The following is a 13937-nucleotide window of genomic DNA, read 5'->3' on the forward strand; positions in this document are numbered from 1 at the left end:
AACCACCTTAAAATACAAAATATGGAATATATAAACAGTTTATGATATACATGGGCTCCCTAGAACATTTACTTAAAAAATTGGAGAAAAGTGATCCATTGCCATGTATTTGAATTAGTTATCCTCAATCACAAGCCTACAGTAATCCAACAGTAATTGAGTATCAAACGTCACCCTTTGCGCTTTCTTATTATTTTAACGTCATAGTAGTGAATCTGTCTATTATAGCCTAGGCCCTACTCTATCATATGCATTGGCGTAGCTTCTATCACCGCTTCGACTCCGCCCCAATTTCTTCCCTGTTCACCCATTTGTCGTGAGCTACAGTATGTATAAATCTCCCTAACCCTCGCTCTCTTAGGAGTGTCAATCGGTGTGGTGTCAATCACAGCGGCGGCTTTTTCATCTCGATCCTCCCAGACTGCGAGAGAGGGAGAGCAGAGAGAGAAGAGACAGAGAACGGGAAGGAGAGCTAAGATACTTACGGAGCGGTGCTCAGTTTGGAAGTGATCACAGGGTATCGGTTTATAACGCACTCCTCGATGTTTTGATATAGTTTATTATTTTAATTTAGGTTATTAGTTCAAGGATGTATGTTATTTGAATAGGATAGATAGCAGTATTGTTTAAGTGGGGAAAATAAATAGTGTTCTACTTGTGGCAAACAGTAGCTGCACGAGATTCAGAGACGTATTTTTTATAAATATATTTTTAATTTTTTTTTTTCACGTGAAAGGACTGCAACTCTCACAGGACCACAGAACGAGGAAATATAAGCAGAAGTTTTTTTTCTACATGCACTTTTGACGGTTAGCGGAGTTCCCGTGTGTGCCCTCCTCTGCCAAATCTGTGCCATCTGGACTCGCGTGGTGAGGTTTTGACTTCTGACATTTTAAAGAGCCGAACAGGCGAGTGCGGCGGGTTGAGCGTGCACTAAACATCCGCGTTTTGCCGATAACATCTTCCATTTTCGGGTATTTAAAATCTGAATCATTGTAAAAATCCATAATATTCGAAAAAAACCCAAAAAAGGCTCTCCTGTTAATTTAGCTAAAAACAAAAAGCGTGCTCGCACGCCGTTTCCTCCAGGGCTTGTAGCGCAACGCTTCAAGTGAAACATTGTAGCTAGCGGTTCAAGGAACGGTTTGGTTTCCTGTTTTGGGGATTTCGATAGTTCCTCAGTTTGGACAGTGCGAGGACGGATGGATCAAAATGCCACAACTAGCAGGTGGTGGTGGCGTGGGACCCTGAGCGTTGTGCCACGGACGAAATGATTCGTTCAAGGATGAGGGAGACCAAGAACAAATATTCGCAGAACTCAGTCACTCAGAGGAAGACGAGGGAGACTTAGCAGATATCAAGTCATCTTTAGTAAATGAGTCAGAGACGAGTCCAAACAGCAATCATGATGTAAGTATTTCCCTCTCTTGTACTTAAAAAAGTCAGTGTTGATATTGCCAAACTTTTATATAGGTTAGCCTAAATAAATGCCCATCAAATTTCTAACGGCAACATATTTATTCAAGTACCTGTCCCTAAATAATAGACCCCCATTTCAGGTGTGTGTGTCAGTTGGACATTTTATGAAAAGTTTGAGCTGATAAAATGACTGGATGTAGGCCCAAACTATGTTTGGTTATGCCATAAATAACAAGAGGAATGTAGCCTAAATTATATGTGTATAATATGACTATTTAATCTGTAAATAGTAGCCATGTTCGTTTACATGTGGAATCGGTGTAAACAGAGGCGCCATAAATAAAGTGGTGCAGTGGTGCAGAGTTTTAAACATGTCGACGAATTATACCAAAGGTCAAACTCTACAGAACAATTTCATATGATCAATTATTTTATACATTTCAGAGAACTGTTGTACAGTAGAGGTTATTTGAATTAAAGATTGCTTCAGAGGTGACGAATTGTAGAATATATTTTTAAATTATTTTGTTAGGCCTATTACAATATTATAAATATCATTATGGTGGTTATTAGGTAGTAATATTATTAGTGTAACAAATGTTTTATAAGAAAACAATATTAGTAAAATGATAAGCAGGCCTACTGATAATTATTACATTAACAATATCAATATTGCAATGGGTTTGGTGATTTAATTAAAAATTTTACCAGTTGGATAATCTAAGAATAATATAAAATATTAGGTTTTTCGACAGATCAAATTCGTATTTGATATAAAAACAAATGGATTTTGTTGGGGGAAATCCAGATTAAATGAACTTTTGAAGAAAAACCACACATGATAAAAATGTCACCTCTAGATTACAGCAGTGACACCTTATGTTCCCAATGTGAGTTAAGGCTACTCCATTTCTGCATGTTTTGGGGCGATTATGGCCATTTCATGGTGAGACAACACATTGTTAAAGGATGGAATTAAATTGGGGGAATGAATGGAAATATTACGGCTTTTGATATAGATTTGTTATATTTGAAGTATGAAAAGAAATGTACTGGCACAGTACAAGTTTAAAGGTAATGCTGGTAGCTATTTTGTTCACATTGCTTATGTATTTAAATCATCTGGTCATTCCTTTATCTCAATCATGTATCTCATGTATATAGAGATGTAACAACAAGTGTAGCTTACATCGCTTTAGACTGTGTGATTGTACATTCCTCCTCAGTGCAGTGAGTTATATTAATAGTAATTTTAACTTTGTGCCTCAATGTATTTTTTTAAAATCTGGGCTAGGCAGCTGTTACTAACTCTCTAGCTCTGGATGCTGTATGTATACAAAGGTAAACCTAGCACAATTAGTTGTTGCCATTTGTCATTAATCAATGTTAATGGAATTAGGGTACCTACTGACTCATATAGTTAGAGCTGTCACAGAGGCAAATAAGACGGAGGCTGAATGTTAATTGGGAATCCAGTGAAGTTCGTGACTCTGCTGGAAGCCAACCTAGGGAAGTGAACTCCAAAAGGAGGCTACCCGTTCCATTCGGGGGTGGGGAGATGCATGTGGAGGGGTTTACAGTATTTTGGGAAAGCAGTGACTATAAGTAAAACCATCGCCCTCTCATTTTCGCAGTTATTGAATTTGCAGAACACATTTTTATTGCAAAGCATAGACTACGTGATTTATTTGATTTGAATTTGGTTGGGCTTTGGGTAAATTGGTTGGTGAAAAACAGCAGACTGGATGCAAGTTAATTTGTAAGATGCTTTAAGGACATGAAGCTTAATTAAGTGGCGAGGGGTTGATAAGACCGCCTAAACTCCTCTCTCCCCAACGCACTCGCCTCACTGTATGTGTTCTTAGGTCCGGGGACAAGCTGAAAGATGGCGCAGGCCATAGCAGCGTGTTTGTTTGTGCTTTTAACCGTGTGTGTGTGTGTGTGTGTGTGTGTGTGTGTGTGTGTGTGAAGTTTTTCAAATTGAATAACCTAATTTCTGTCTCTGTCTCTCACAGGGAACTAGACAATCTCAAATATCCCAAGACTCATATCATGAAAAACACAGAGACCATCAGGATGATGGTAAGTGACACACATCACATTAAACATTCTCCAGTCAGTTATCAGCATGTTTTAGAGATCTGCAGTTATATATGGGTAACATTGAGCCAAGATAAAGTTTTTTTTTTAAAAATCCCCCCCCTTTAAATATTCAAATCCATTTCTGATTGATAATTGAGAGAGATTTGGTTTTTTATTTTAAAGGGAAGAAAGATGGTAGATGAGATTTACCACTTAATTTTCTGTTCAGGAACTGACGGGGTACACTATGGTTTCTATCTGACCCCCAGTTCATTCTGGATGCAGAGATGATATCTGAATTGATTTTACTTGTGGGGACATGTACAAAACTGAATAAAATAAGACGTCATATATGTAAGTATTTCTTGTGGTCCGGAGGAAATATTATTTATGCAGAGAATTGTTTAGTAATCCCAATGACTGCGGGCCCTTGCATGGTTATCTGAAATATGTAATACTGATGCTTTTAAATTGTTAAATCAATATGAATAAAAACCTGTGAAGAGGACTTCAAATGATAGGCAGTGACTTAAACATGTGGCTCTCTTTGATACTAGTAGTGAGTGACACTTAATATTCTCCTTGGCTAATTTTTGGACACATACTCTCTGTCTCTCTGTATCACATCACCCTCTGTCTCTGTGTGTGTTGTCCTGTACAACATGTTGCTGCAAGGATTGCAGCGCCAGACTCATTTGATGTATTATTTGGTCTGCTGGCTCTGACCCCAGATAGAGCTGTATGATTGGAGCCTTGCTTGTTCAGAGGGTTTCTGTTCCCTAGCAGCCCTGAATAGACTCCCTCAAACCAAACACTCCCTTTCCCCACAACAAGCCCATGTTGCTATCAATCTACCAGACACACCACACACCAACCCCTCCCCCTCTCCCCCAGAAAGCAACAACTAACAGCCACCAAGTCGCTTGTCGCGCTCTATTCAGGCAGGGGGACGGACGGCCCCTATCAAATGGTTTTAGGTCAGAGGCGTGGGGAACAGTAGGGGCGTCTCTTTGTTTTGACACAGTCTGTATGTTTTTCCTAATTGACGCTAATTGGCACGGAGGACGCCTATTGTTCCTCTCAGTATAATACGGCCCCCCTCTCCTCTTCTCCAAGACATGCAAGACAAAAGATCAGTGGGAACGGGGCACTGGTCACAGCGATCGACAACGATATCATTACGGCATCAAGAGGCATGCATGGCGTGATGATGCGATGACAGAGCCAGATGGACCCAGTGTTGATAGCGAGACTAACTTGGCAATGACTATTCACATGCAACTGTATTAGTAGGCTATAAACTCCAGGAGATTTTCCCAATGACTCTGAACTGCTGAAGATGATGGAATATTCTATGTTATAGATCAGACTGTTGCTTAGAGATGCTATTTATTAAAAAGGCCAAAATCCTAACTGAGATTAATGTGCTTGACTTGAGTTCTCTAACAAATCTTCCATTAATGATCGTAAATGTAGTATTTGCACCGCTTACGGTGACGTTCCTGGGCTTTTTTCCAGGAAACACCTAGACATGTACAACAAAGGTCATTGTACTTGGATACCCAGGTTACATCATGATGACTAATATGAACAACGACTCCTACATGAACAACGGCTCCCTGTCGCCGCCATGCCCAGAACGAGTCCAGTTACACTATACAATCAATCAATTACTTCCACTAATCTGTCAAGCTATCCAGCCGTTTGTGTTAGTACATTTTCACTGTGAAGTTTGATTCGGACCTTAAATACTTAACCACAGGTCTAAACCCCTAAAAAAGAGTGCTCGTTAAACCTGGGATTTCTATTCAAATATACCTGTATATTGAAGTTTTCAATAATCTTTTCAACATATTTTCAACTCTAGAATGTTCTTTGCTCCTTTCTTCGCCGCCTTCCTAGTGTGATGAAGCGGTGTGATGGCTGTGATAGCGTACATAACATGTCCAGTAATGTTGTGTTTACCTGTCCCCTTGGCAACCACGTGATCTAGTCTCCACAGACTGTCATACTTTCCAGCAGATTAACGGATCATATTATGTTATTTCGCTCATCTTGTTAACTTAATCAATCTTTGCTTACATATTTCCATAGTAAGTCAAACAATTACGCTGACATGGGTCGCGGACGCCAACGGCAATATCCCATTTGGAAGAGGGAGCTCAGGAAATAGCCAGGGTTGCCGTATGTCACCATGCTTATAGTCCCTATAACATAACAGTATTAATTTCAGGCTGTAGGCCTGGTGGCTGGCTCCTGTATCTGTCCCGTTATGAACATTTCCAGCAAGACAGACGCAAAAACGCCAGGGCATGCCAGCAGCTGTCCACCCTAATCCTGTTTGGTGTGTGTGTGTGTGTGGGGGTGGGGTTGTGTGCTGGGTGAATACACCCAGTCTGGCTATGGCTGGGTGCCTCCCAAAGCCTGTCCCTGCACTCCTGCTAGCACATAGACTAGAGGACACAGACATACACGCACAGTTAAGGACCAAAGACTCTGGCTGAGGCTCCGTCTGTGTGTCTGAGTTAGTTTTGCATCATGAAATTAATTTGAAGGGTTTGAAGTCTGTGTAGCGACTGTGTGAATCTTGACTGACAACAAAGTGAATGGTGTTTGATCTCATGGCAGCGCACCCACTTTGCTCTTGTATAGCTTGTATAATGAGTCCTCTGACTATAGATGTTTTTACAGCCAATTTACTGCTCCAATATAATTGTTTTGCATCTTATGGGAATGGATAACATCTCAAGGTCTGAGAGGCTTCCATCCAACCTTGTTTAAATAAGGAAATAACTGCTGTTATGTGGCCCCTCTCGCTGCCTGGACTGTTTTTTTCCAACTTTCACTTCATTTACTGTGGTCACGCTCGGTTTGTTTTTTTTACAATTTTCGCCCTGTCTTCCAATAAAAACGGTAGTCCATTTTATGTACATTTTTCTCACTTATCCAGTAAAAACGGACCCGGTTGATGGCGGTGCAGTCAAGGGACTTTGGAAAAAACACTCTTCCTTCTAGTTGATTTCGTGAACCAGGGGGCTACCTGGCTGTTGATTGGCTGGATGTGAAATGTGTGTGCTGCCTGGCTGTTGACTGATGTGAAATGTGTGCTGCCTGTTGTATCAAGCCTGCCGGCCACCACCACCGCAGCCACAGTATCTGAGGTAGATAGTTTTACTTCAGATCAAAGGCACGTTCTCCCTTCTTCCCCCCTCCCCTCCCTCATCCTCTCTCCAGTTTAGATTGAATTTCATTGACCATGGCATTCTGCGCATGAGGCCCAACTGACAGAGCTGTTCGGAGTTACTGATTGTCAGCAGATCTTTTGGGAGGGAAGCAAGGAGTGAGCGATAGTACTTCTAAGGAGTTGCGATAGATCTTTACATCTTTAAATGAGAAGAAGAAGGGTTTTTAGTAGTTAGGTAATGGGGTTAGTTTAGTGGAGGCACCATGACCAGTGGCACATATGGGGCTTGTCCCGTGTAGTTGATTCAATAAAGTTCTGTGTTTTTATGGAAGGAAGAGAGGATCTCCGTTGGATGTTAGATATCCCTTCATCTCTGGTAAAGTGGTTGTCCAGGTTTAGATAAGGAAAGGAGAGATGGGGTAATTCTTAAGAAAGCAGTGCAGTTGTGGTCTAAAGCTTTCATGTGAAATGAAAATGAATGCATTTATTATTATCTTTATTATAACAGATAAAGTGTGTCATATTAGTGTTTTTTTTAACTGCTTATTACATTGTCAACAGGGTTACACTTTGTAGCAGTATTTGTTGGCTCTTGGTTGGTGTGGTTTGTTCTTGAGGAATAGCATCGAAAACCCTGCCTGCCACTATTTAGTCTTTCTAGAAGCCTAGTGATGTAAATGCATTTAGTATTCTGTTTTAAGTTTATATTGGTGTTGGTGAGAGCTGTAGTGATATGTTCTGTGTGTGTGTGTGTTCTTGAAGTTTAGAGGTAGGGTGTGGGAGGTTTGATGTTGCATATTGGATTATTTAAAGTGACTTTGCGGGTGTGTGATGGCTATATTTGGTGCTCCCATAGCCAGAGGGCCGACTGCACACAACTTGGGAAGAGAGAGGGGATTGTGTTAATGGCCTCTGTTAAGTCTTTTGTGAAGACCACACGTTCATGTCTGGATTGGCTGGCAGCTTGGCATCAAGCCTCACATCTCTCTGGCTAAAATCTAGGAATTAGCGAGCAAACACTTTCCTATGTGCGTTAACTCAACCCCTGTTTTCTGACTGTATAAACGCTTAAATAGAACGTAGGAGTAATGAGAAATGCTATTTGAGTCATTGTATCAAATGTATAGCTTCAGGATTAGTGTGTTTGAATAAACAAGGATGCTGCTCTCTGATTCAGTCAACCACAAATCAAATCAAAATCAAATCAAATTTTATTGGTCACATGCGCCGAATACAACAGGTGCAGACATTACAGTGAAATGCTTACTTACAGCCCTTAACCAACAGTGCATTTATTTTAAACAAAAAATAAGAATAAAAACAACAACAAAAAGTGTTGAGGAAAAAAGAGAGAAGTAAAATAAAGACAGTAGGGAGGCTATACCAGGGGGTACGTTGCAGAGTCAACTGGGGGCACCGGCTAGTTGAGTAATATGTACATGTGGGTAGAGTTAAAGTGACTATGCATAAATACTTAACAGAGTAGCAGCAGCGTAAAAAGGATGGGGTGGGGGGGCAGTGATAGTTGGATAGTGGATTCAAAGTCATAGTTTAAACGTTTGTCACCTTCTCGTGAAACATCTGAATTTGAGCAGACAACTTTTAACCACCAAGCCTGCAACAGTGGAAGCCATTTTTCACACACTACCTTACTTTAAAACTATAACTTTGAATCCACTACCTCGTTCAAGCATAAGTGATGATCTCCAGCATCAGTTCAGCCTGTCAGTGCAGCAGTTGGAGAAGATGGAATCGCCATAGCGATTTAAGTGGGCGTGGTGTGGAGAGATGAGGAACCATTTGCTGCCCCTCCCAGGCCATACCCCCCCCCCCCTGTCGCCCCCCTTGGTGGCGGGTCTTGTGGTGTGTGAGAGCCCGTGGGGGGAGATGTGTTTGATGTTTAGGGAGAACGTAGGATCTCCTTGGTTGCATGCTCGGCGGTGGTAAGGGAATCACTAACCCTGGCTTACCTAACGGGATTTACCAAGGCCCCTACTTGATCCAAATGGCACCCATTATATATGGTGACTATTTTGACCAGGCCATAGGACTAGTTAAAAGTAGTGCACTAATATAGGGTGCCATTTGGGACGTACCCCTCGGTCACCCCCCAGTGCCATGTGTATCTGTCTGCACGGTCTCAAACCCTGGCCCCATTCGGCAACAATCCCTGATATGAGAAAAGACACTACATTTCCCAGAAGCCCTCCATGTCCACGCCAGCATAGTGCTAGTCTGCGGCTTAACAGTGTGGCGCCATGTGTTTTTCTTTATCTACGTCTGCAGGGTTTTGAGTGCGGTTCAAGGCGCTGAATCGAGCGCAGCGTTTTGTTGTGATTTGTGAAGCAGCTGGGATCTATTTGATGTGTATGAGTCTGCTGCTGCTGGATGTCGTTGCCTAAAAATTGGCCTATAAACAATATTGCTGTATTTTGTGACCAAATTACATTTTCAAAAAAAGTAAATCATTTTGAAGTTTTTTTTTTTTACTCTTTGAGTGGGGGCTACATTTCAAGGACCATCAGAGGATCATTGCTGCATTGGATGTCATCTGCTGTGCTGGTCGACAAACAGCAGGGTGTGTTGCTACTGTATAGACCTCACCAGAACGCTCACTCTCCAGCGTCCTCCCCACCCTTTGTGCTTCTGGGTCTCAGCTCTTTATAAACAGTCTCATTGACACGGGAGCGCGCATCAAACTACTGTACTTGTATGGTATCACCATGGCGAGGAGGCTGGTTGACACATTTATTCCATAATGGCGATTTCCTCCACGGTAATGATTCCATGTGGTTGCAATCCCCCTTATCAAAGTCTTTCATCTTGTTAAGTGGAGCTGGGGAGAAATTATCCTCTAAATGGAAATCGACAGGCTGGTGTTTTTTTTTTTTGGTCTCCCTGTAAGATGAGAAGACAAAACCATTTGTCAAGCGATGTACCAAGTATTTACATAACGGGGTGTGAATTTGTGTTTCCACGCTGAAGGAATCTAGTGTCTGTGTATGTTGGTGCGCTCATGTTTTGATTAGTTGGACAGTATGTCATCTTTTTCTTAATTTTTGAGTGAAACGATGTAACCGGGAAACAGTGTGGGATATATGGTAAAAATCATCGTCTCGTTTGTGTGTGTGTGCATATTTGAGAGTTTTGATTTCACGTGCTCTCATGCGCTCATCAAAACAATACTGTCTCATCATAGCTGAGGACATCACAACACTTCTAGTCCTCCTCTCTTCTCCCTCCTTATACATCCTGCTGAGGGAAAGATGGCTTGCTCCCATGGAGCCAGCCAGCCTGCAGGCGAGGCCGGGCCCCAGCCACAGCACCTGCTGAGGGGGAGCTTACTCCTCACGCCTGCCTCGCAGAGCACCAGGGGATACGGAAAGGAGGGAGAGGCGTGTTAGCTTGGGTGGGAGTAGGAGGTTAGAGAGGATAGTGGCTTTGTTTTTGTCTCTGTGTGGCGTCGGTTGTCGTCGCCAGCTTGTTGTTTTTTTGGCTCCCGGGGCGTCAGAAGGGCCCCCGGTGAGAAAGTCCCTCCCACTCCCCAGGCCGGGTGCGTGGCTCCTATTGAAGCCGGTCTGCGGGAGCTCTGCTCGGCTCACAGGGACCGGAGCCCAACTCCTAGCCTCCCTCCACCACTAAACACTGCTGATAAGACTGACTCCCACCACAAATTTAAGACGCCAAAAAACACGTTGTTGTTCCAGCTTGACACGCTACTAACGGGATGAATGGGAGGCTTTTGAAGTTGTGTAGCTAAAACCCCTTTTTGATGCCATTAGTTTTATTGTAGTCCCCAAAAGCCCCCAAATAGTACCTCACTGTGGTAACATGATCATAAAATCATCCCTTTTTAGTTGAGTGATAACCAGGTCTATATTTGGTGCTTTTTGTCCGCCATGTACCCTCGAGTTAGTAAACAGGCTGTAACTGTTATGGCCAGGGACAATGGGAGCTGAAGGGGTGAAACACTGGGTGTAACTCCTCCCAGCCTCTAGTTCAAGAGAGAACCAGCGAACAGTCCTGACTTTGTCCTAGTGTTGGACGGCCTTGATCAATAGCCGCTCTGTTACCATCAAGTTACTCTGGTTTTTTTCTCCCTCTCCATATTTTCAGAAGCTCATTATTTCTCTGTGTGTCCTGTGGTGGGTGTGAGAGCTAAAGAGACTCCCATGCTCTGTTTGTGTGTGTCTGACAGCGCTGAAAGATGAATGCTCCTCAGTGTAGAAGGTTGGGTATAGACTGGCCGATATAGTTACTCGTACAAAGGGGTCTGTGCTTGCTCACCTTGCCCTCGACAGGCTTTACTAACCAAGCTGATAGATGGATATAGCCTCTTTTCCCCTTCTTTCTGTTCTTTGTTTTTGCTAGCGCACATTGACCGCGTACATTTTTCTTTTCCTCTATTTCCCAAACATACTGCCATATATGGCTTGAGTGTGAGTGCTCGCGGTCACACTGGCGGAAGACACATTTCCAGTTGAATGCATTCAGTTGTACAACCGACTAGGTATCCCCCTTTTTCCTCATCTTTCTGTTTGAGCTTGCAGAGCTAGGGAGGACAGGAGGAGGGGTTTGCTGTCCAATTCATTTTTGTGTGGTCTTGGTATAAGAAACAAAACACCCCGCTCTTTGAATGGTGAAAAAGCCAGTCTTTAATTTTGGGAAACCGCAAAAGTTTGCCGCTCCTTTCATATCAGCCTCGAATTGAAAACAAATGTTGTATTCTCCCCCTTCTCATTTGAACTGCCCCTATTATGGAGTTGAGAGAAAAAAAATCAGCCCGTAGATCTTTCTCTCAGTCCCTCTCCTCCCTCCTTTTCGCCCCCACATTTCTCTTTCCCCTCTCTCCAGCCTTCTTTATCCTCCTCCCTCCCTCTTTTTCCTCCCCTTGTTTTTGAAGAAACCTACGGAGAGGGGGGGAGGAGGGGAGGGAATCACTGATGTCAAAGTAAGAAAACCAAGAGCATTAAGAAAACTGGCAAAGTAATGCAATGCAATCCGACATGACGCTGGAAAATAGGTCTGAGGAGCAGAGAGAGCCTCCCTGTATCCGTATTCCCAGGGTGCGCAACTGCTCCCGGCCCCGGCTTTGATCTCTTCCAAAGCCTCCTACTAGCTGGAGAGTCTTGGCTCTGCTCGCGCTGGAGCGCCGGAGAGAGGGAGGAGGGGTGTATGCGTGTGGCGGAGGGGAAGGGGGTCAGTCTCGCTTTAGGGCTGAAATCAATCACAGTGCAGGCAATTATGTGTAATTCAACAGGGCCAGATTAGTAACTCTGTTACCTGAGTGACTGACTGCGTGTCTGTAATCTCAGAGACTCACTGACTGGCCCCTCGCCAGCCAGCCAGAGAAGTCAGCACTGGGTCACGGACAGGAGGGAAAGGAAGGAGAGCGAGGGAGAGGTGCTGAAAAGCAGGTTGCCATGCCGCCGTCCAGCAGAGCAGAAAATCGGAGCACAATGGAGTGATTACACTTGCAGATGTAGCATATTTGACTGAGGCGAGCGGAGAGGGAGGGAGGGGTAGAGAGGGAGGCAGTGATTGCCATGGGCGCTCTAGTAGCTAGCTCAGTCTCTCTAACGAGCCTTGTTCCTTTTGTGTTGGGGCTGGCGTGCCTGGTGCGCCCCTCACCACCCCCCCGCTGCCCCTCCGTCCCCCCTTCAGTGCCAACCTCCCCTCATGCCCGACGGCGCGCCTCGGATGGCCCCCAAATGCCAGGCTTGGCCCAGGCTCCACACCCCGGGCACCCAATTTGCCGTGGCTGGAGAGAGGAGAGCGGCTGGAGAGCTAGTCTGCATGGCTGCAGGTCACAGAGAGAGGAGGAAAACAGAGTAATGGGACTACTGCCTCTCTCTCCTCTCTCTCTCTTGCTATGGGTCTGGACCGTACCCCTGCTACAGTATGCAACACACACCATCTTGGCACTTAGCAGCAAGTCCCCTGTAGCTCAGTTGGTAGAGCATGGTACGCTTTGCAACGCCAGGGTTGTGGGTTTGTTTCCCACGGGGGGCCCGTATGAAAAATGTATGCACTCACTAACTGTAAGTACGCTCTGGATAAGAGCGTCTGCTAAATGACTCAAAATGTCAAATGTCCTGGGTCATGCTTTGTTGGGAAGCGATGCTGAAATGTTGTGAATCTTTGCCTCTTTGCGGAAGTGATTATGGCTACCTGCTCGATTTGATTCTGGTTGCTGTTCTGTAACCACTAGGAATTTACAGACATCAGCAATATACCAGCTTCCCTATTGGAACAGATGACCTCTTATTTAAAGGGAAAGATATTCTCTCTTTCTCATGAAGAAGAAAACAGGTCTTTTGTTTAGCTGGTTCTCGGCAGTCACTTGATGCAGGGTGATGAAACCCATAAAAGATATCCAGCAAGAATGTGTTTGTTCATCTGATGAGCCTACGCTGTGTTCTGTTCTGTGCTCCTCTCCTCCCTCCCTCTCTCTCCTCTATTTTCTTTTTGATCATCATCTTCGTCTGGTGGTGATGGAAGGGAAGGCTGTGATTTTCCCTGAAAGGGATGTACACACACACACACTAAGGACATTAGATTTACACACTGGTGTTAAGACAAGTGGAGTAAAGCTGGTGAATGGACAAATCCATATTACGATAAATCGACTGAATTACGTGTATAACATTAACACCCACCTAAGTTCTTAATTTTTTATATTACCCTTACAAATACTATTACTACTACCGCTTTGAATGTTGCTCAATTGTCCCATTTTTAACAATCACCCATATTAGCATTTAAACATTTCTCTAGTAGGGCCCTATAGGTTATTTATCATAATGAACGATATCAGTGTCCTCCACGATAAGGGTATCGGTTTGGTCAGTGTCGATCATTTGGTTTATCGTCCCAGCTTCCAGAGTTGGGGTACCAGTGATAATATGGATGTCAAGTGACATTTGTTTTGTAAAGACTGAAATGGTGAATAAAATGAAACTGAAGGTGGAATTGGATTTACTCCTTTGTCACTGTAAAAAAAAATATATATATATTGACTAGGAACTATGTTTGTTGACAGTCTTGCTATTCTGTATTGAAAATATTGGAAAATACATGTTTTGAACTATATAATTATTAATAGGCAATATGTGAACAAGGATTGAGATCTAAAATGAGAAAATGGAGGAGCTACACTGAAAAACAGTGCCCAGTTGGTGTGGATCCGTATGTCTGTCTGCCCAATCTACCACCTCAGTTTCGCTCATGGGAACCAGGTGAGACTTTTCAT

The 13937-nt window shown here is 43.5% G+C and overlaps 1 pseudogene; it reads left to right on the forward strand.

The window, feature by feature from the left end:
• The first annotated feature begins 1212 nt into the window (after nucleotides 1-1212).
• LOC123483263 overlaps nucleotides 1213-13937 on the forward strand; it is a 34951-nt pseudogene continuing 22226 nt past the window's right edge.

Source organism: Coregonus clupeaformis, unplaced genomic scaffold (genome assembly GCF_020615455.1).
Source record: "Coregonus clupeaformis isolate EN_2021a unplaced genomic scaffold, ASM2061545v1 scaf0054, whole genome shotgun sequence".
NCBI classification, from domain to species: domain Eukaryota; kingdom Metazoa; phylum Chordata; class Actinopteri; order Salmoniformes; family Salmonidae; genus Coregonus; species Coregonus clupeaformis.